The 20,763-nt window shown below is 44.6% G+C and overlaps 1 long non-coding RNA gene across 3 annotated transcripts in view; it reads right to left on the bottom strand.

Annotated features, from left to right (window-relative positions):
• Positions 1–753: 753 nt before the first annotated feature.
• LOC124849888 overlaps positions 754–20,763 on the bottom strand; it is a 142,389-nt gene continuing 122,379 nt past the window's right edge. For all 3 annotated transcript variants that reach the window (XR_007030487.1, XR_007030489.1, XR_007030486.1), the window contains one exon: positions 754–882. This is a non-coding gene — a long non-coding RNA (uncharacterized LOC124849888). The remainder of the gene's footprint in view (positions 883–20,763) is intronic.

Genomic DNA, 20,763 nt, shown 5'->3' with positions numbered 1-20,763 from the left:
GAGACAGACCCCTGTGTGGCAATAACAAAGTCATGGGTCAGTGCTACGACTAATGAGAGGTCACACAGGATGTTTGTGATGGGGGTTGGGGGGGTGCTAAAATCCAAAATGCTCTTAAGTGGCTGATGCACATAGAAACATGTCACGTGAACTGTTCAACAGCTCAGTTGACGCTAAATCAATGTTAAGTGCAATTTATTACTTTTTATCACTTTGCTATGATACTTCTCTATGAAACAATACCACGGCAAACACCTGAACTATCATGGAAGAACACGGAGGAGAGAATGTTCTCATAACTGTCATTATTCCATCTATTTTGTGTGCTCAGTAGAGTGCAGAGCAGCCGTGGGGTTGAGCTTCGTCACCATGAAGAGAGCGTATAGAGATGTTCGCCACATTGGTAAAACAGCTAAAAAGATAAAGCCAAATCAAACAGTTACCATGGCCCTGAATGGACTTGTCAAAGAGTGATGGTGAAATTTAGTCTGCTTGTTACAAATGTTTTGACTGATATTTGAGGGCATGGGCACGATGGATTTATGTTATCCATCACATTCGCCAAATGGTCTCTGTCGGCTTGTCTCTTGGCGAGATGCTTTGCCAAGTTGGACATTTTGGCTCCCATAGTCAACATACATACAGTATGTCGAAAAAAATATTTTTCAGATGGGCTCTTTGGTGTCTGTCAGCTTACCCCGTCTGTTACTTTTTTGTAAGGGAAATTATGTCACATTTGGCTTCTTGCACCCGCTTTATTATCCACAAGCCGTGGACAGACGGCAAGAGTTCGTCCAACTCTAACAGTAACAGTCATACCTCTCTCTGTAACGGCCCGCCGTGCCTGCAGGGAGTGGAGGCAGAGCACTGGACTCGAACACACTGGAATACAAAGGAAAGGAAATACAGATCCTATTAAATCACTGTCATTCTTAAAAAGGCATAGTATTTCCCACAAATTGAGAAAAAAAAAAACTTAATGTCTTTCTCTAGTTGATAAATCTGAATTGAATATTTTTGTATATTTATCCAACAAAATTTTGAGTTGTTAACTTGGACTCTTTGAAGTTGTGCATTTAAAAAAAATAATTCTGACAATTTATAGACAATCAAAGATTGATGGATTAAATAAGGAAACAACAATCTTTAGTTCAAGTGCCATGTCCTGACTGTTTTGATTGTTTTTCCAAGATCCTAAACTCCCCGAGACATTCTTTAACATCCAGATTGAATTTGAATACTCACGCCAGTGGCCGGTGTGTCGTGTGATTAGCACCTACTGGATAAGGCCTTGCGCGTGTGTGCGTGTGCACGCGTGTGTACACGTGTGTGTGGGGGAGCATGTGGGTAAGCCTGGTTGTCTCTACACTAGCTGCCATTTAGAAGGATAGAATTAGGCGTGAGGACGTCTGTCCGGTACCAAAGCATGACATCAGCCAGTTGGCAAAGGAGGTGTCGGAGCAGGTGCTATATGGATACAAGGGAGGGATGGAGACATGCGGGGAGGGGGTGGAATTGGGGAAGGACACGGAGGGAGGATGAAGGTGTGGGACAGCAGAGCAGAGGGTGGTGCAGGAGGATGGGGCAGGAGCCAAGATGTGTGTCCAAGTGAGGCTATTTATAGTATTCCATCATGGGCCATTCTACCAGGTCCTGATCACCACCAGTATCATCCCGCTATTTCCCCTCTGTTCATATTGAGCTCATATCCAGGAAGATGTAGAAACACATTTACCTCCAAATCATCTCATATCAGTCTATTCTTGACTTTAGACATTTTTCATTCTTTATATAAAAAATGTGACAAAATGGTACTTTATTTGAGATGTCACATGCTCATTTAAGAGGCACTCCCACACCTACCTCGTTTGGTCTGGACCTTCAGACTTATCAGACCAAAGCTGAGTCCGACCAAAAGAGTTGGTCTCGGGTGCAGACCAAACTAAACTGTGGTTTGCTTCATCTGTTGAGTCACAGTACGTTTGATACTTGAGTAACATTATCAGTGCAGGACTAATGCAGTACACACCCTTGTATATCGCTTGAAATGGAGAACTTTCTAATTAAAGTATTCTGACTTTTTTGATGTATCAAAACTCTTAAATTGTAAAAATAAAGTGTTATTTCTTCATAACAGAAACACTGCGGACAGTTGAGAATCAGACAGAAAGAGGAAGTGAACCAACTGTAACATTAGTCATTTGACCAAGACCAAGCCCCAGGTCCACTCATCTGCTGGACATCAACTCTTTTCAAATAAACGCACCCTACCCCTTTAGCACGAGAAATCCAGAACGAGGCCTGCCTGCTCTAACACACCAACTATCTTTCCTGAATACTACGTACTATGAAAAAATAGTTCGTAGGATTGATAAAAAGCAGGAACGGGAGCAAGTGGTTTGTATTGATAGAGGAAGGCATGTTTCTTACTTAAAGGACTTCTCTTTCTCCTTCCTCTTTTTTTTCTACGCATTTTTCTTCCTTGTCAAAATCGTGTGAAGTGCAACTCAACTGCCAACAGGTCAGACTCAGATTTGGATGTTATTCTTACCAGAGGTGTGGTAGTTCACTTCTCTCTGACTCTACACCCCCGGATTTTTTCTTATTTGGAACTTGTAGTCTTCAACCCCAAACAACACCGTTTGACATCATTTAATACAGTTCATCTGATTCAACGCAGGTGTTTCCCTTTAGCATAGCACTTTAAAATTTTAAGCACGCTGAAGGGACCAGGGACAATATTATTCAAGGCCATTATGAGAATGTGCACATGCAGTGTTGACAATAGCAACAAAAAACTTGGACTCCGTATTTAATGCATCAATCCAAAACCATCCCCCATAAATCACAGAATGATGCCAATAAGAGATAATCTGGAGTTAAACAGAGTTCTTACACACACATAGATCTGCAAATAGTCCTTATCCAAACCCCCGACCACAGCAGCCTGCAGCAGAATGGCAATTGTGTTGAGCTGTAATGTCTCTGAGCCACGTGTTACACTATAATAGCGTCTTTGTCTTCCACTTATCTGGCTGCAGCTCAGGCTGCGCAGCAGAGTGTTTCAACAGCTACTGTCTAACGATCAGACCTATGGACACAATCTAGCTCTGTGCGAAAGGCTTATTGTCAGCCACTCTGCACCGACAAAATAATCATCTGAGCTGGGACTGACAAGTAGGTTTTTTACACGCCCACACAGATGCCTTTATCGGAAGCTGGGGCTGGCGGAGGTTAGGCATGTCTCTTCATTAAATTAAAAAAGGCTGTGCCACGAGAACACGTGCGAACGTGTTTGCTACAAACAAAGCACATATCTACAAATTAACAAACAACGAACTCGTAATGGACATTATGTGCACATGCAAAAACACTCTTTAGAGTGAAAACCTGGACATACAAATACCATCAAGCAAATACTGCCACGGCCACATGACCTGACTCTTCACTGTATGCCGTGAGCTCCTATTTAGGAAATGTCCTTGGCTTTTTGGTTGTTTTCACGGTGAATCCCAGAGTCCACCCACACAGGCAAGCCCTGCAGAGACCTTCTGTTCCTCAACCCAGGACACACACACATGCACTAACACACACACACACACTCACACACTCACACGGAGACGGTCACAGAGAGAGGGAAAACAACAATAGAAAATCAAGAGGTTTCATTGTGAATGGCTCTCTGTCACAGAACAAAGGGTTTGTGTTTGTCATTGAGATTATTATTATGCATTGGTTGACTACATAATGTGAAGATGGTGACCCCTGGAAACAGGAATGACAGGAACACGAAATCTCAAACTCAAAGAGTAGGAAACCTACAAGAGCGATTGTTTGCGGACTGTGTACGCTCCCCGTTGGACTCGGATCTACACTCGACGCTCAGTGAGGACAAAAAGGATTCAGTAGCACACATTGACACCAGCAAAAAACAGTTGGGGCCTGTGTGTTTTATGGAGCCAGCAGAGAGTGGAGTACATATGGACGCCTAACATTATGGCACATAGCACTGTAATGTGGTGTGGTAATGGCCGTGAAACCACATGTCACTGTGGATGGGAGAGACACTCCAGAACAGAGGCAAGGCCTGGAGCCAGACCAGTGCTGCAGTTCACCTTCAACCGCTCTTTATCTCTGTTTTGCTCTGTCTGTTTATGTCATCTTTCTATCTCTCTTTCTCTCTCTCTCTCCCTCATCTCCAGCTCTTGCCTTCTTATTCCACTCTGTCTCTCACTGGTCTGAAAGTATCTCATGTTTCTTCTTTTTTTTGTTTTGCTCTCTCAATGTCTCATTTTTCCAGACTTGACCCGTGGGTTACTGCAACTGAAGGAATGTCCTTCACAGGCCAAGGCAATATTGTGGTTATTCTTTGAAAGGGCCTATTTCATGCCACTCTCTAACATCAAACCAGAGTTAAACAAATGACAATCTTGGGAGCTTAATGTCTTCTTAGAGCTTTGATTATATCATGCATCAAATTCAGTTTTGCTTCGGTGAAAAGTCCCTTTAAGGGTCCTGAAAATGCTTTTCAATGGGCCTCTTTATCTGTTACTCACTTATGTGAAGCAGCCTCTGAAAGCACACCTCGCTGACAGAACAACTTGGGTCTGGTTCTGTCAATCTACTGGTTTCATGTGAATGGCTAGAGGACCATAAAGCTGATCGGCTCTTTGAACTTGCAGCCAGACTGATAACTGATAGTCGAGTATCAGGGTGCTCGCTACACGAGGTGAGGGTTTTCTCTTGATGACTTCAGAGCAGGCAGGCAGGCCCGGGCTCTCATGCTGTCACCCAGTGCAAAGCTGCCTGGCAAAGTCCAGGGAGGCTATTGACAGTGGACTTTGGAGGGTGGAGAGAGATGAAGGCAAGCTGCGCCAACACATACACACACAGATAGACACACAAACTCACACTTGGATCGTGGGCTGGTACTGCCTCTGGCCAATGCAGGGTACTAAAGTGATCCAGAGAAAAGGCAGGAGGAAATGACAGGATATAACCACGTGTCTTACAGCTGCTACTCTAATCAGATGTATGCTTTCACTACATTAAACTTTGGGTCTTGTTTTGAGTGAAATTCCTTCATAATAGCCATTGGAGAGGGGTTTAATATAGGCAAACAGAGCTGCAGTGGTTCCATGTATTTATCAGTTGTTTGTGTCAAACGGGGCTGTTGTGGGTTATCGACCCCTGGGTGGGCCATTGCCGTTTCTCCACCTACTGCCACTGTGGTTTACCTCTCTGGAAACTCTGGCTGTGCTGCTGGCACAAAATGGCTACCAGATGCAAAATGTTGGCATAGGTGAAAAGAAAAACCTCTTATGAGGGTTTTTTTTGTATCTGTTAAGAAGTCAGTTGTGTAGTGTTACTAATGATCAATATAGTGTCCTCAGTATATCATTTATTTTGCTTTTGCAGAGCAGAAAAGATTCAGATGCATCATTTTTAAGAACAGAGTCACTGTACTCTGTACTTGTTGTGGCCCAAACCACAGTTTCATTAGTGAGTCTAGACGAGACCACCTGAGCCTCCGCTCCTGACTCCTTCACGAGCCTGTGCCCACCTCAGTGGCCACACAGTGATACCTCAGATATGCATTGACAGACACGAACAGACAGCACAAATTTAATAAGACATACTAGGGAGTTATACGCACACAGACATAGGCAGTCAAAGATGTTATATTATACACAAAATTAAATACACACTACTAATCTAGGGATCATCTGCAGCAAGGGAGAGATGTTATTATAGGTTCCTCCCAGACGTGATGTCACTCAGCTCATAAGAGCTGTCTTTAAACCTCACACACACACACTGAGGCTTGTGACGTAGAACTTGTTCATTATATAGATAGAGCTGTCCTTTATAAATTTATATGAAAGACTTGGTCTTGAATTAGTCCCCTGGCATCCACTGATGTCAGACATCAGCGCGAGTGTGAGCCTATTTGTTTCGTTTCTAGCAGTAAAATACATATTCTCCAGAAGTAGCTGCAGCAAGAGGCTCCTCATGCAGAGGCAATGGAGCTGGATAATTATGGGTTTTGTGTGTGTGTGTGTGTGTGTGTGTGTGTGTGTGTGTGTGTGTGTGTGTGTGTGTGTGTGTGTGTGTGTGTGTGTGTGTGCGTGTGTGTGTGCGTGTGTGCGTGTGTGTGTGTGTGTGTGTGCGCGCACATGCGGTTTGGGGGAAAGGACTGAAAGAAAAAAAAAAAGTTGTAATTTTTACAGTGAATTCCAGCTTGATAACCAGAACCAGCTGGCTTTTGTTTCTTAAGCACATATACACACTCTCTCTCTCTCTCTCTCTCTCTCTCTCAAACACACACATGCACTGAGAGAGAGAGAGAGAGAGAGAGCGATAACTCCTAATCCTTATCATAAACAGTTGTTTGTGAATATGATATTGAGAAGTTAATGAAAACCTATGTTCAATTGGTGCAGTGTTGTTCTGCTCAAATAAACTAACAGCAACCAATATTTGCAATAATCATTACTGCATAAAGTAATAAACACCCTAATTTGGCAGTTTTGATAAATTTTATGACTTTGCGGAAAAGCACAAATTCACTATTTGAATGAACATGAAATCATTAATATTAGTAGAGTAATATCTGCACGGTGGAAAAAATGACAGACGTGTGTCTACACTCAATATAGATGGAGGTTTAACTATTGGAGCATCTCCCATATTGCCTAACCACTATTACAATAGTTTTCAGCCCTATGCACTCTAACCTCCGACATGCACACAGACTGCTCAGCAGTTGACATCTCTACTAAGCTTCCTCCATGAACCCGGTCGCCCCAGGCAACCCCTTGTTGTCGCTGCAGTATTTTAAAAGATGTGAGGAGCACGGTCCCCCACCAGGATAACACAGGGGAGCGAACACAGATTAAAGTGTGCTAATCAAAGACTGGGAGCCCTTAAGGCTAAACACAGGAGAGTAGTTGTACATGCAAGTGTATAGGCGTGTGTGTGTGCGCAGATGTGGCACCTTGATGTGTGTGTGTGCATGCCTGCTTGTACCTTATATCTCCACCATGTATGGCTTTTAATTTTGAATGGAGACAAATGCTGTGCAAGCCCATATTGAGGCAATGAAAAGAGCCATTTCTCTCTACCTACAGATCAATGGGTTCCCATTCAATTAGAAAGTCTGAAACCATTAGCACCCGGCTAATGACTCCATTCTGGGGAGCTGAGGAGTTTTGGCCTTGGGGTATGAGGGTGGCAGGCAGGGGAGCCAGAAAAAGCATCCAGGCTGGGTGGGGGATTTCTTTAACTGCATTCATTATGACTGCATTACACTTCTGTAGTGTCTTATTGGGTAAGTAGTACACTTTCCAGAGAGCATATTGCAGCAGGGTGTTGAATGCTTTGTCCCCCTGGTCTTGTTCCAGCTAATGCTAAAGCTGTGCACCCCTTATCACTAAATCACAAGCCCCACCCCCTCCACTTTCTGTTTGTTTTTTGCTACACACAACTTTGTGTGTCACCGGGATGAGTGAGTGGTTAACGTGCAGGTCCTTCTACTGTTCTGGTAACGATGACAGCTAGTCATTAGTGTATAATGGAGGCAGCACGTTTGGGGTGTCTCTGAGTTGAGACACCCGTCCACCTCCGGTTTTGCACTCCCACTTTCTACACAGTAGTGCAGCGATCATCCCAACTTGTCAAACATACAGTTAAAAATGCTGATCAACAGTCCCGGTGATAAAAACGACCTCGACAGACCTGTAATAAGATAGAAGGAATAAACGGAATAAGGGGAAAGCAAAGACACAGACTGCGAAAAGCAGTAAGTAGGCAAGCAGCCAGGCAGACAGCAAATGGGCGTACATGAGAGGGTTTACAGGTAGGAACCATGTGGCTACAGGCTGAGGTAGGACGCCATGTTCAGAGTCCATATCCTGTGTCTTAATAATGCGTGCAACGGCCTCAGGGGAACGGCAGATTTAATGGGGAGGCAGTCTGCCACTGGTAAACACATGCTGGGGCTCAGTGAAAACACTGCTGGCATGGAATTAGGTCATTTATGAAAAGCATAAGAGCATCATCGCCTTGAAATCATTTTGACTTGCATGTGTGTGTTTAGCTTGACATTAGTCTACCTCAACAATCTGTTGTGTGTAAATCAAATACCCTATCTGTTTATTACAGGGAACTAAGTCATTGCCTGTTATATTCAATAGAAGGGTAGCATTACTCATGCTCGAGATTTGGACTCAAGTCCAGTGTGAAGCTATCAGGGATATAATGATATTACATTTCACAGTGGCATTTGTACATAGTGAATGGGCCATTAAACCAGCCACATGAGGTAAGAATTTGGACGAGTACTGAGGTAGCTGAGGTTAAATGGAAAAGCAGGGGATGTGTCATGACGCTGTAAAAACATTTGTCATGATTCTGGTGACTCTGTAGTGAAGATTAAGTGTTAACATAATCACTTTTCCAGAAGAGGAAAAGAGAAGAGAGACGAGAAAGAGAGACAAGAAGAGAAGAGAAGATATAGCCATGCGGTCCTTCAATTGCTTCCCATTTGATTGCTCTGGTCTGGCTTCATCTACTACATGAAGAGCTGGGGATAATGATTGGACCCATCCGAACTCCACTAGTTGGCCCTGCTCTACTTTCCTCCCGGGACTGCCAATGAGGTGATGTGGTGTCGGGAGATGGGGAGAGGCCTTGGAGGGGTTCACAAGGGGCAGTGGGAGGCAGGCGAGGCTAGGTGTGGAAGGTTGCAATGGGTGACGGAGAGGGGGGAGGGTGCAGGACTCTCTCCCTAAGAAGTGCTAACTTGGACAGTGGGAGGAATTTTCTGTGGTTTATCCAACGAGAGCGGCTCCATCTGTATAAACTGAAGCCTGCCAAAATGTAGGCTCTTTCTCTCCACACACACACACACACGCACATGCACACACACACACACACACACACACACACACCCCAAACGCTGCCAGAATGTCGACTCCCTCTGTCCAAAGAGGAATAGAGAAACTTAACTCCCTCATTACTCGCACAGATAACTAGTGCTCAGATGATTTGATAAAAAAAGTTACAAGAAACACATGAGCACACACAGAGAAGGACACACACACACTCACACACACACACACACAGTAGCTTGATCGCGCCGTACACACACACACACACACACACACACACACACACACACACACACACACACACACACACACACACACACACACACACACACACACACACACACACACACACACACACACACACACACACACACACACGGTCCGTTGAGGAGGCAAGTCTTGAGGCTCTCCTGCTGCAGAGTAAAGAATTGTTTCTGCCCATTCTGCTGAGCTGCTTTAATGACAGTGGTGTGGAGACTAGGGTTATGTAAGTGTGAGCTCCAATCACACTCCACACCATTTAGACATGACTCAGCTGGCCCAATGCCTGTTTGTGCGTGCGTGCGTGCGTGTGTGAGGAGGAAAGAGAGAAACAGAGTGAGTGTGCGTAAAAGAGAAAGACATTGGACAAAGTGTGTGAGATAGAGAGAAAGGGTAAAAAAAAATTGATGAGTGGAGAAGAGGTTTTTGGGGTTTTGCATTTGCATTTTCATTTGTGTGTGTGTGTGTGTGTGTGTGTGTGTGTGTGTGTGTGTGTGTGTGTGTGTGTGTGTGTATGTGTGTGTGTGTGTGTGTGCATTTCAAGGGTTCAGGGTAATAACACATTAATGGTGATGTTGCAGTTTAACCGTTCATTTGTTTGCTACCAATATGCTAGGAGTACGAACTGACATATTACACATATAGTACGTCCCGGTTTTCAACATAAATTTGTGCATTATACACGAATATGTGTGCGTGTGTGTGTGTGTGTCCACACAGTGGCCCCTTAGTTTCCCAGCAGGGCCTGTGGCAGAGGACTGACATCTTTCCACAGGATATGAGAACTGTGTGATCATCCATTGGAGCTTTGAGCTGAGAGGAAAAACATACACTCTACAGCGCCTCCTATCGTGCCTCACATTGAATTACTCTCTTTCACTCTCTCACACACACACATACACACACACACACACACACACACACACTCGCTCTGTTCTAAGGTTGTTCGTGTCTCTTTAAAACTTTGCTCTTCTTTTGCCAAGGGGGCAGGGTTGTACTCCATGAGTCACTGGGCTGTCCCTGGCACAGACACACAGACAGTCAGACACACAGACAGACAGACAGACAGACAGACGCGCGCGCACACACTCGCACACGTGTACACGCGCACACATGCACAAGCGCACACACACACACAAACACACTTGAAGCCCTCCATGTTTATGAGTGGAGCTGGCCCTATGCCCAGCCTCAGGGCTGCACGGCCCCAGCACTGTATCATTTAACCCTTCAGGAGCTCAAACTGTTCTAGTTTAACCCCAAACAGGAGAATCGGCTCAGTGTGTCAAAGCTCGGCTGTTCAGGTCAAGCCACTTACAGCCTATTAGCCAAACGTCTGTAAGTAAATACCACATACAGTACAATAATTCCCATAAAGACCACAAATGACAAGCTACTTCGCAAAGCAAGCTGCTCCTTTAACGTTCAGCACAGCTGGCTGTTTAACTCTTTAGTAGGTTACTCCAAGAAGATGTAGTGCCACTACTAGACTCAAAGTTTATGTGACCATGGTCACAATTTGCTCTTTAACCTATAGCTCCTTCACATGACCCCAAAAGATGCTTAAATCCTTTGGTTTAAGGGAGGGATGTGTTTTACTGTTTCCTGACAATTCATGCTAGATGCATTGTACTGATAAATGTACATTGTTAATACTTTTTATCTGTATCTGAGCATACACACACACACATAGACACACACGTGGACCACCAGCAAGTAATGGATACAGCATGTAAGGCCATTGAGAGCTGGTGTTAAGGGTGTTAAGTATGATGGCTGCCGTGACAGACGCTTTGACCTTATTTGCAGCAGTTGTGGGATCTGGCTGTGAAAGACGTCGTCTTTGCTGCCTGTGAGATACTGTAGATCCCCACGGTGCTATAGCTGCTCCAATAACCATGTCAGCTTGGAGGCAGGGGCTATTGCCTTCCCACCTTTAAAAGAGGGTAACCTCTGGAGTAATCCCCGGAGGATCCGGACTAATAATAGCATGTGGATATGATCCTATGAAAATGATCGTCCAGCACCGAATTAAATGGCAGTCAAATGTATGTTAACCACTGGATTCTTATTTTTGATGTATAATTTTCTGTTGTTAATTCATTTTTTATGTGATACAGGGAGAGTGGAAGTAAGAGGTCTGGACTTTATGACACAATGTTTTAACTAGGACCGTTGGCAACACCTGAACACACAGTACAGTGGCCTGGGTCAAAGAAACATACTGTACACACACACACACACACACACACACACACACACAAGGGTCTGTGCACGCACACATGGCGAGTATGGTTTCTGAGGAGTGTTCTGTAATTCTAGCGTGTGTTAATGACTCTCCCAGGCACACTGGAGAAGACGTTAAAAACCCCGGCCGTGATTTACTGTGCAGCGATGCAAGCTGGGGCACAACCCAGAGATTCACACTCACACACACACACACACACACACACACACACACACACACACACACACACACACACACACACACACACACACACACACACACACACACACACAATCTAACAGTGAAAGAAGGAAGACGGTGCCACGAGCAATTCAGATTTGTAAATGACTAGTGTTTGAAGCTGCATTTTGTGAACCAAATTAATATTTCAGTTAAGTCTTCTTTATCAGCCCTTGCATTTGTATGTTCAGTGTAATTTTATGGCCAACTATATTCTATTGTATCTGAATTAGACACAATAAAATATCTTCCAATTCTCTTTATACGGGCCATTGACTGGCATTACAGTCACACATCAATCATGGGCCAAGTCACTTAGCAGCCATTAAACTGTAACAATGTTTGTGTTTGTACAGCTTGGCACCGACTGAAAACAAAAACATACGTCCTCATTCACCCACCGCAATCTCATTACGGCCACACAAACAAGTCATTTTTAATCCAACATTACAGACGAGAAAAGGGGGAAGACGAGATCTGCAGGATGATCCATCACAAGTTTGTGGCTGGCGAAAAAACTATAAAGTGCATCACCGCAATCTCACATTGGAAGACTTGCGGTCTTTTCATGAACTGAAAGTAAAACAAAGAGCGCGGAGGCTGGGGCAGCTCTTCAACCACTGCCAGACAATAGGAGGATAAGTTCAGTTTCATTGCAATCCTTTGTGTATTTTCGTTTTGGCCAGATCCAGACACCTGCCCTGGGTTGGCTCTTTAAAAAATCTGGCCAGGGGAATGCAAAGGCCTCACCCTTAGTCACCTGTATTTACCTTGGATATACTGAACGTCTACAGCACACTGGGGTGATTTGTGCGATATGCAGCGATGTGAACTGCGACAGGAGTTGGGAAATATCACCTCTGGTCGGGTTAAGAAAAGATCGGTAGAAGAATGATGAGGTTTGTTTTGGAGAAATAGACTCCGCTCCCTCGCAAAGGGTCTGTTAAGTCTTGTTCCCACAGAGTGCAGCTCCATGCCCTACTTCTGTCCTCCACCAAGAATAACATGTACCTGGACAACACTGACCATTTAGACAGCTGCAGGGAGGGGGAGAGGGGGAAGGGGAGCTGAGATTGACGACTGAGGTGCAAAAAAAAGAGAAATAGATGATTGAAGGCAATAATGTGGCACGCTATGAGAGAAAGAACGAGAAAGAGGAATCGGGGACTGATGGGAAGAGAGAAAACGAGAAGGAGGAACCCGTAAAGTTACAGTGAATGAAAGAGAGAGAGATATGCCCCTTTCCTTTTAAAAGTTAGTTGAATCTCCGGAGGTTTAATTGAATTTGAAATGAGTTGGGAGGCAGAAAGTTAGCAGAAGCTTCGAGAAGGCTGAGGCGCTGGAGATGAAGAGCTGGTGAATGACAGGAAAGAAGACAGAGGAAGAGAGGACGCCGTAACAGTAGCGTACAGAAGAGTCCTGTGTGCGGGAAAAGGCTCAGGCCACGCACAGGTAAATTGATCTCACGGGAGAGCGAGTAATACTGGAGGAAAAGATACAAGGGAAGGGAAAAGGAAAGAAGTGAATAAAGACATAAAGACAAGGAGAAATAAGTCCGGGAAGAAAAGAAAAAAAATAGGAGTCATCCAGGAGAAGGCAGAGAAAAAGAGACAAAATATAAAGTTGGAGAGAAGTGGACAGAGGCTGAGCATCCGAGGAACTGGAGAACGAGGTTTGGGGTGGGCCTGGGCCGAGGTGCAGCACTCTCCCTCCAGAGCAAACAGAGGCTAACAGAGGGGCTGTTGTCTGGGTCAGCGTGGGCCAGGGGAGGGGACAGCAACACCGGGATGTGAAATGTGACAGATCTATTTTAGGGCTCCGGCGCAGGAGCCCTTCCCTGCTCTGAACCAGGTGTCAGGGTCAGGGGTCAAGGGCAGGACAGCAGAATCTAAAGAACCATTTGAAGTGGATTAGTTTGACAGGAGGGGGTCCTGTAATTTAATTTTCATGTGCTTTGAGCTTCCCAGCTCCAATCCCAGAAGACGATCCGAGCGAGGAAAAGGGAGCTTTGTAATCTCCTCTAAATCACTGCTCCCAGCCCGAATGGACGATGTCACGATCTATACTTCATCAACACAATCATCTTCATACTTTGTTAGTTTCTCAGTATCTCTGCAACGCACATTTGTCAGTTGCTTTTCTACAGAAAAGCAGAAAAGTACTTCCTCTTATCTCATGAAATGCTGTAAATAAAACCACGAGGAGAATACATTAACTTCTGGAGGTTAGTTTCACAATGTCTCTCATAAGTATTAAGCTGTCATGCTGACTTTGTTGCTTTGAAAACATTACAGTGGTCATGATTCATATTGATCATATTCCCCCTCAACTTCTTGTCTTCCTTCCTCTGAGCTCCCTTCTCCCATACATCCCTTGTGGCCACTCCCCCCATCCCCCACACACACACCTCGACGCCACCTCTTCCATTTCTCCCCCACGTTCGCTTCTCAAGTGCATCTTTGAAACAAACCCATTCTGCGATTGTGAAGCCACCCACCACCCGCCTTCAACCCCCACCTGCTCTCTGGTCTGGGCCTATCAGGACCCAGGCAGAGGGGCTGATTATGCAGGCAGCTGTCAGCCCTCTCAGGTGAGGCCCCTCGGGCGACAGTTCAACTGCTTCAGACTGAGGCTGTGCCACCGAGTCTGACAGAAGCACGAACAACACAGAGAAAAGAATGCTAATGGATCAAATCAGATGAGTGCCGAGATGAGAGAAGGAGGGTGCGGAGGGGAAGAGGAGGGCGCTGGCAGGCACCCCTGATCAGCTGTCACTCAGTCGAGGCCTCGTGTGTGATAGCGTGTATTTGTTGTGCATGTTTGAGCGAGAAGCACTGGCCGCCCAGGATTACGCCCCCAGTTACTGACATGTTTTCCCTCCGCAGTGCCTTGAAGTTGGAGAGATGAAGGAGGGGTGTGAACGGAGGGAGGGAGGGAGGGGCTGGCAAAGGCAATAGATGGATGGATGTGAGAGGCTATATACAGTGCACTGCTCTGTTCCTTTATTCTCCTATCTAACATGCCTTTTCCCGTCTTCCATCTACACGGCGTAACTCCTCCTCTCTCTTTCAGTATCTGTCTGCCTCGGAGCCATACCTTGCTGCGGCAAAGGCAACATATCAAAACTTAACGCCATTTCCTTTTCTGAATAATGCTGAGTTCAATATTATTTTGTTTTGAACTTCACTTCTGCACTTGCTTCTTCTCTCCTCCAGGGCAACCCCTTCATGAGGAGAGACGAGATGCTTTGGCACCATTACTGAACGGGCAGTCAAACAGCCTCCTGTGTGGTAGGAGCGTGTGATTGAAGCATGGCATGTCGAAGACTTCAGTTCCCCCCCTTTTTTAACCCATCTTAAATGTCTGATTCCATTCGCCTCCACACGGCTACAGACAGAAAGTTAAAGCCTACATGTGCATGCGTTCATGCCACGAATGAATAATGTATTCTGACAGCAGAAACAGATGGATATATGATCACCAGCTAAAGAGGATTGCTGTGACACTGAACCAGGAAGTGCTTGTCAAGTCACGTTACAACTCCTGGCCATGAACTCACAGTAGATCTCTTTTAGCATTGCCTTGATCGTCAGCCACAATCAGGGCACAGGAAACTTTAACGTTATAACTGTGCACAAAATGACCTAAAATAGCATTTTCCCAAGCACAAACTCAAATGCCTTTAAACACAGACAGCTCGATGTGCTCTTACCCCCGCCCTCACCCCATGCCTGGCAGATGGCTTTAATTAATGTAGACATAATAATTGGATTCCCTGCAATTAATACACACAGCAGTTATGGATTTAAGTGCTAGGGATTCCAGATAATATGATTAACAGCAGTTGAAGTGGGGGCATCTGGCAGATGATTTGAAAGGAAGGAGGGCGGGAACTATTGTGAAATAAGTGCACACGCATTGTGGATGCAATTGTGTGTGTGTGTGTGTGTGTGTGTGTGTGTGTGTGTGTGTGTGAGTGTGTATGTGAGGATGTGCAGAAAGGGATTGTATAAGAATACTGGGGGCCGAAAATCATGTGATCCTAATACAGTGAGTTATTTTTTATCCTCTTGTTATTGTATAGCCGGCTGTATTTTGTGCCATATAACACAGACAACATGTTGGCAAACACACAACAAGAGCAACAATAAGTGTGTGCATCTGTGTTTTTGTAGTGATCATAGCGCAAAATTTCTCTCCTGAAATATCCGTCTGCAAATGTGACATAATCCACGAAACCAATTTACTTAACAATTGCAGAAAATATTACTTTGCTTGACTTTCTTCAGAAACACATGGCAGTTTTGGTATGAGACAAAAAGACAAATGCCCATTATTATTATTAGCATTATTAATAATAAATGTGGGTTTGATTTGAATTGATCATTCTTGTATTTTCATTTGTCTCTAAGCTGTTGGCCTATTCCTGTAACGTAACTCAAATATACAGAAAGAAGTCACAGTAGATGAGGGTGGGTGAGGGAAGTTAAGAATCTATTTTGATGGTTCCTCTTTGGAGAAAGTCTTCCCTCTTTCTTTCTAAATGTATGTTTCACTTTATTTCTGTCTGTAATTCCTGTACTCTGAATATCACTGCCCACCCCACACACACGCACGCTGCTTGTTTGAAGACACCAAGCTGGACAAGCTACAGCCATATGGTGCACGGTGACGTCCTCTGCCCTGACCTTCTGTCACTTTGTTACGCGGAGGGCTGTACGGCCCATGAGCATTTGTTGGCATTTAGAAATGTGTCGTCATGACAGAGACTAGCCCAAACAAAACACAACAGAGTACACAACCGCCCCTCTCGGGGTTAACGGTGAAGTGTTATCATGTCAATCTCTGGCTTGTGCCAACTGTATAGAGTGTGTCTCCACACATCAGTCACACTCCAGAGGATCTGTCCGGTGCACAAGGAGATGCAGCCTAAACTCAACAGCAAGCTGTTGGAAGCTGTTAATATTTTTAAAAAATACTAAAAATAATAATGATGGCCAACATCCCGTCTCTAATAATAATTGTAATTATATAATAATGGTTTGTCTGTTAGTTTTTGATTTTTTAGTTTGTTTGTTTGTTTCAAATAAGTCTTTCTTCTTTGAGACATTTGCCCCCAAACTACCCCAGCTTCTTCTAGATACGGTTTTGGTTTCCTAATTTATTTTTGGCATAACCCTAAATGAGCCTCCAGAAGATGTGCCTAGACTTTACTGCATTCAGGGTTGGCATCACTGTTAGTTAAAATTACAGAAGAATGGATTTCACTACTACTTCATTCATTGAGAGAATGATAAGCAGATTAATCAAAAATAAATAATCATTTATTTCAATTGCAGCTAAATTATACTGAGAAAGTGTAAATTATCTAAGCCAATTTTAAGGGTTTCTTATTAAGCAAGCACAAGCCACATGTAGTTTTCTTTGTCTTCAGAGACACAGTGAGAACATGTGCTCAAGCCTAATGTTAAATCACAACTCGTCAACATTCATTGCTGAATTTAAGCTGCGGGTACACAAGGTACACAACCTTGCAGTCAGTGAAAATCATATTTGCCACTTAGTTTGTAGTCCCCCCAAACACAGTAAACACTGCCCCTCCCTTTCCTCTCCCCAGCTTCTCTTTTGCAGTCGAGCAGACACAGCAGAGAGAGCGAGGGAGAGTAATTTGACAAAGAAAGGGTAGAAGTTGGCACTGAAAGTGAATCAAGGGAGCAAAAGCAAACAGAGGAAGGAAGGAGTGGGAGGGGGGGGGGTGAAAGTGGAGGAGGGAAGTTGGCGGTGGAGGGAAAGGGAATGGGATGAGGGGGTGAAGCTGAAAGTAGAGCGTGGACAAACTCCAATGAAAAGTGTCAGTTGTTTCACGTTTTTTACAGCTTATAGTGACCCATTTCACGCCTTGACCACGAGTGACTGGACACTTTGGTTCAAGACCAGTCACGGCAGTTCAACGGCGGGAAGAGATCACAGAAAGAAACGAAAGGATCAAATGTCATTAAAATACCACTTACATTGTCTTTTCTAAGAAACAGAGATGTTCACTGTCTGACACGTGTAGGACTGACCAACTGCGCTGTGCATGTCCCCACACATACATATGCACTCACACAATGCACAAAAGTACATCCCCGCACATTCAGGGTCATGTTAACTGCAGCCGCTGGGACAGAAGTGCAAGACAACCGTCTCTGCTTCCTGTTTTTCTGGAAATGAAACTATGTCAAAGGCAATAATGCTGGCAGTACGAAATACTGGCGGTTACAGACTGATCCCTAAAGCTATGAATCCAAATCTGTGCGCGCACACACACTCACAAAGCACATTTAAATCAGGCGCCGTGCACAGAAATCCTCCTAACCAGGCTAAGGTGCATTAAATCAGAAATTTGCTCAAAGTCACTGAACATAAACAGGACATGAAAAGTAGAGTGATTTAATACGACTCCTCCGCTTTCCAAAAATGCCGCTGATTGCTACTGGCAGATTCAGTTAGAAACTGCCATCGCACAGTCCAGGCAGCGGTGGGACAGTCCAAGAGAGAGTTTGCAGGGTTTAAAACAGACGCAACAGACATTGTTCTGCCTTAATTTGGGCCCCACACCTAAAACATGTAGCTGAGCATAGATACGAAGCAATAGATAGAAAGGATAAGTGGACGGGAGAACTTGGCGAGCAAATAACCAAACATGCAAAGGAGAGCTGAAATGATTTTCTTTTTCTTTTAAGAAAATAGATGCAGATGTGCGCATGCAGAGGATGTGTTGCTATGGGTATCTGTTCATTTTAACACTTTTAAAATCTGCTCCACACACACACACACACACACACACACACACACACACACACACACACACACACACACACACACACACACACACACACACACACACACACACACACACACACACACACACACACACACACACACACACACACACACACACTAAGGCCTTAGTATTCCGATTTGTACACACCGACCCATCCGCAGTAACTACCACCGACTCGCACGAACACTTGCACGCAGACTCAGAGCTGTTCTTGTGAGAATTTCAGCTGGCACACGCAGAACCTGACATGTAGCTAATTACAACATATTCCGCCTGTTGCTGCCGCTCGGCTCTCTATGCGCTGCTGTGTGCACTTTACTTGTCTGGTATAAGTGTTGAGTTCGATGTTATTTCTAGTGATGTTTCCCATAAGCTCTCTCATGTACATCACCGGCTACCATTCAATTCTAGGACCCCCGTGGGGCTCACTCTGTTTTGGCCCCCAGTAGCCCTTAGCTCATTGACCCCTACACATATCCCTTGGCCCTTATAGGCAGTGAGGGATTATACAGGAGACAGGGTCTGAGTGGGGAAAGAGAAAGAAAGAGGGAGGGAGGGAGGTGGCGAGTGGGGGGGTCAGCAGCAATAGAGAGGAGCACTTCTTCACGAAAAGCATTAAAGAGGCAGGTATTGATTTGGGATTTTAAATGTTTTTCGCAGTGATATATCCAATTAGCCTCTGAACCCTCGATGGGTGTAGAGCGGGCTCCCCTGAGGCTGAGGAGAGGGCCACTATAACACTTTTCCTCAGGCTCCCTCAAATGATAAGAGATAGATAATACCTGTTAGAGTCCAGGCTCATAACGGGAAGGTGCGGGAGGACTTTAGGAGGCATGCGAAAGAATTAAATCTACGCTGTATTAATTCAGAGGAATACTGGTGCAAGACGATATCCATTTCCACGCGGGTCTGGAGAAGCTCCTTTTGACTCGCATCTGGTTTTTTCTTATCATGCTCTTCTCTATCCCCTCTGCTGTGGGTGACATGGTGACTTGTTAAGGCAGTGCGGACAGCTCCTGGATATTGGTACACTTTAATTCTCTGTGCACATCTGTCCCCCTCCTCCTCTTCCTACTCCTCCACCTCCTCCCTCCTCCGCTCAATCGATGGTAAGTTATTTAGCAGATAAAAGAGTTGGATCAATCTAGCAGCACATATCAGAGTGCCAGCAACTTGTGTATATTATCTTGTGTGTGTGTGAGTGCGAGAGAGATAGAGAGACTGGGATTGTGCGCGTCAGTGAAGATGGCCTGAGCATATGTGTCTCAGTCTGTATCGGGATATCTGAGCGTGTGTGTGTGTGTGTGTGTGTGTGTGTGTGTGTGTGTGTGTGTGTGTGTGTGTGTGTCTGTGTGTGTGTAGTCCCACGGTAGCTTTAAAAAAAGTGTCTTTTTGTGTGTGTGAGTTCTATCATGTGTACATACCCTCACGTCACTGCCACTCTTGTCAAAACCGTGGTGAAAGAAATGCAAAGAGGAAAAGTAGAGAGTTTGTCCTTGGTTGTTGAACGACACTCACCTTTTTTCTTTGTGCATGTGCAGAGTACTTGCTGGGGCGTTCAGCCTATTGTAAATATTTAATTTGATTCCATTTGTCATTAGCCATCTGAATTGAGGCAATTGAACTGAATAAGTGAAAATGGCTCAAACCTGTGCAGGAATACGCCTCCCACTCACAGACAGGCAAAGTGCTGCTTATAATAGAAAAAGGAATGTGAGAGGGAGAGAAAAAAAAAAGAACAGGAGCCTGTGTTAGGAAAGTGGAAAACAAACGCCAGAGGAGGATAGAAAAACGGAATGATCCTGAAGAGGAGAATGAGCGACAAGAGGTTAATTTGAGTGTTAGGAAAGCAAAGCAGAAAATGTTGTTTTATGGCAGAGCTAAAATTGCTTTGTATAAAATGGTAACTCAGAGCAAATATTGATCCATGATCGGAAGAACAGAGGCGCTGTGCTGGATACAAATGGCAGAGGAAAAAAGTCTTTAACGTCTGGTGAAAAACTACATTAGTAAGGTCAAAGGGGAACAACTGGAAATGTCAGAGATCACCGTCCGACACATACACCCTGCACTGCATCGCCAAACACACAGATAAACTCACACACATAAAAGCCCCATTATAGTAGAGCCATCATTTACTTCAGAGGTTTAGCTTCTTTCCAGGTACAACACAGCATTTAATAAAAATGAGACTTGTTTAAAAGTTGCTGTGTTTTTTGTGTGTGTGTGTCCTAATTGCCTGAAACAAAGTGCCCAAAAAATCAGAATACCTCAGACATACACACACTCACACACACACAGATATACACATGCATAAA

Source organism: Scophthalmus maximus, chromosome 3 (genome assembly GCF_022379125.1).
Source record: "Scophthalmus maximus strain ysfricsl-2021 chromosome 3, ASM2237912v1, whole genome shotgun sequence".
Taxonomy (NCBI): domain Eukaryota; kingdom Metazoa; phylum Chordata; class Actinopteri; order Pleuronectiformes; family Scophthalmidae; genus Scophthalmus; species Scophthalmus maximus.
The sequence above is the reverse complement of the archived record's forward strand: the minus strand, read 5'-3'. Positions and strand labels throughout refer to the sequence as shown.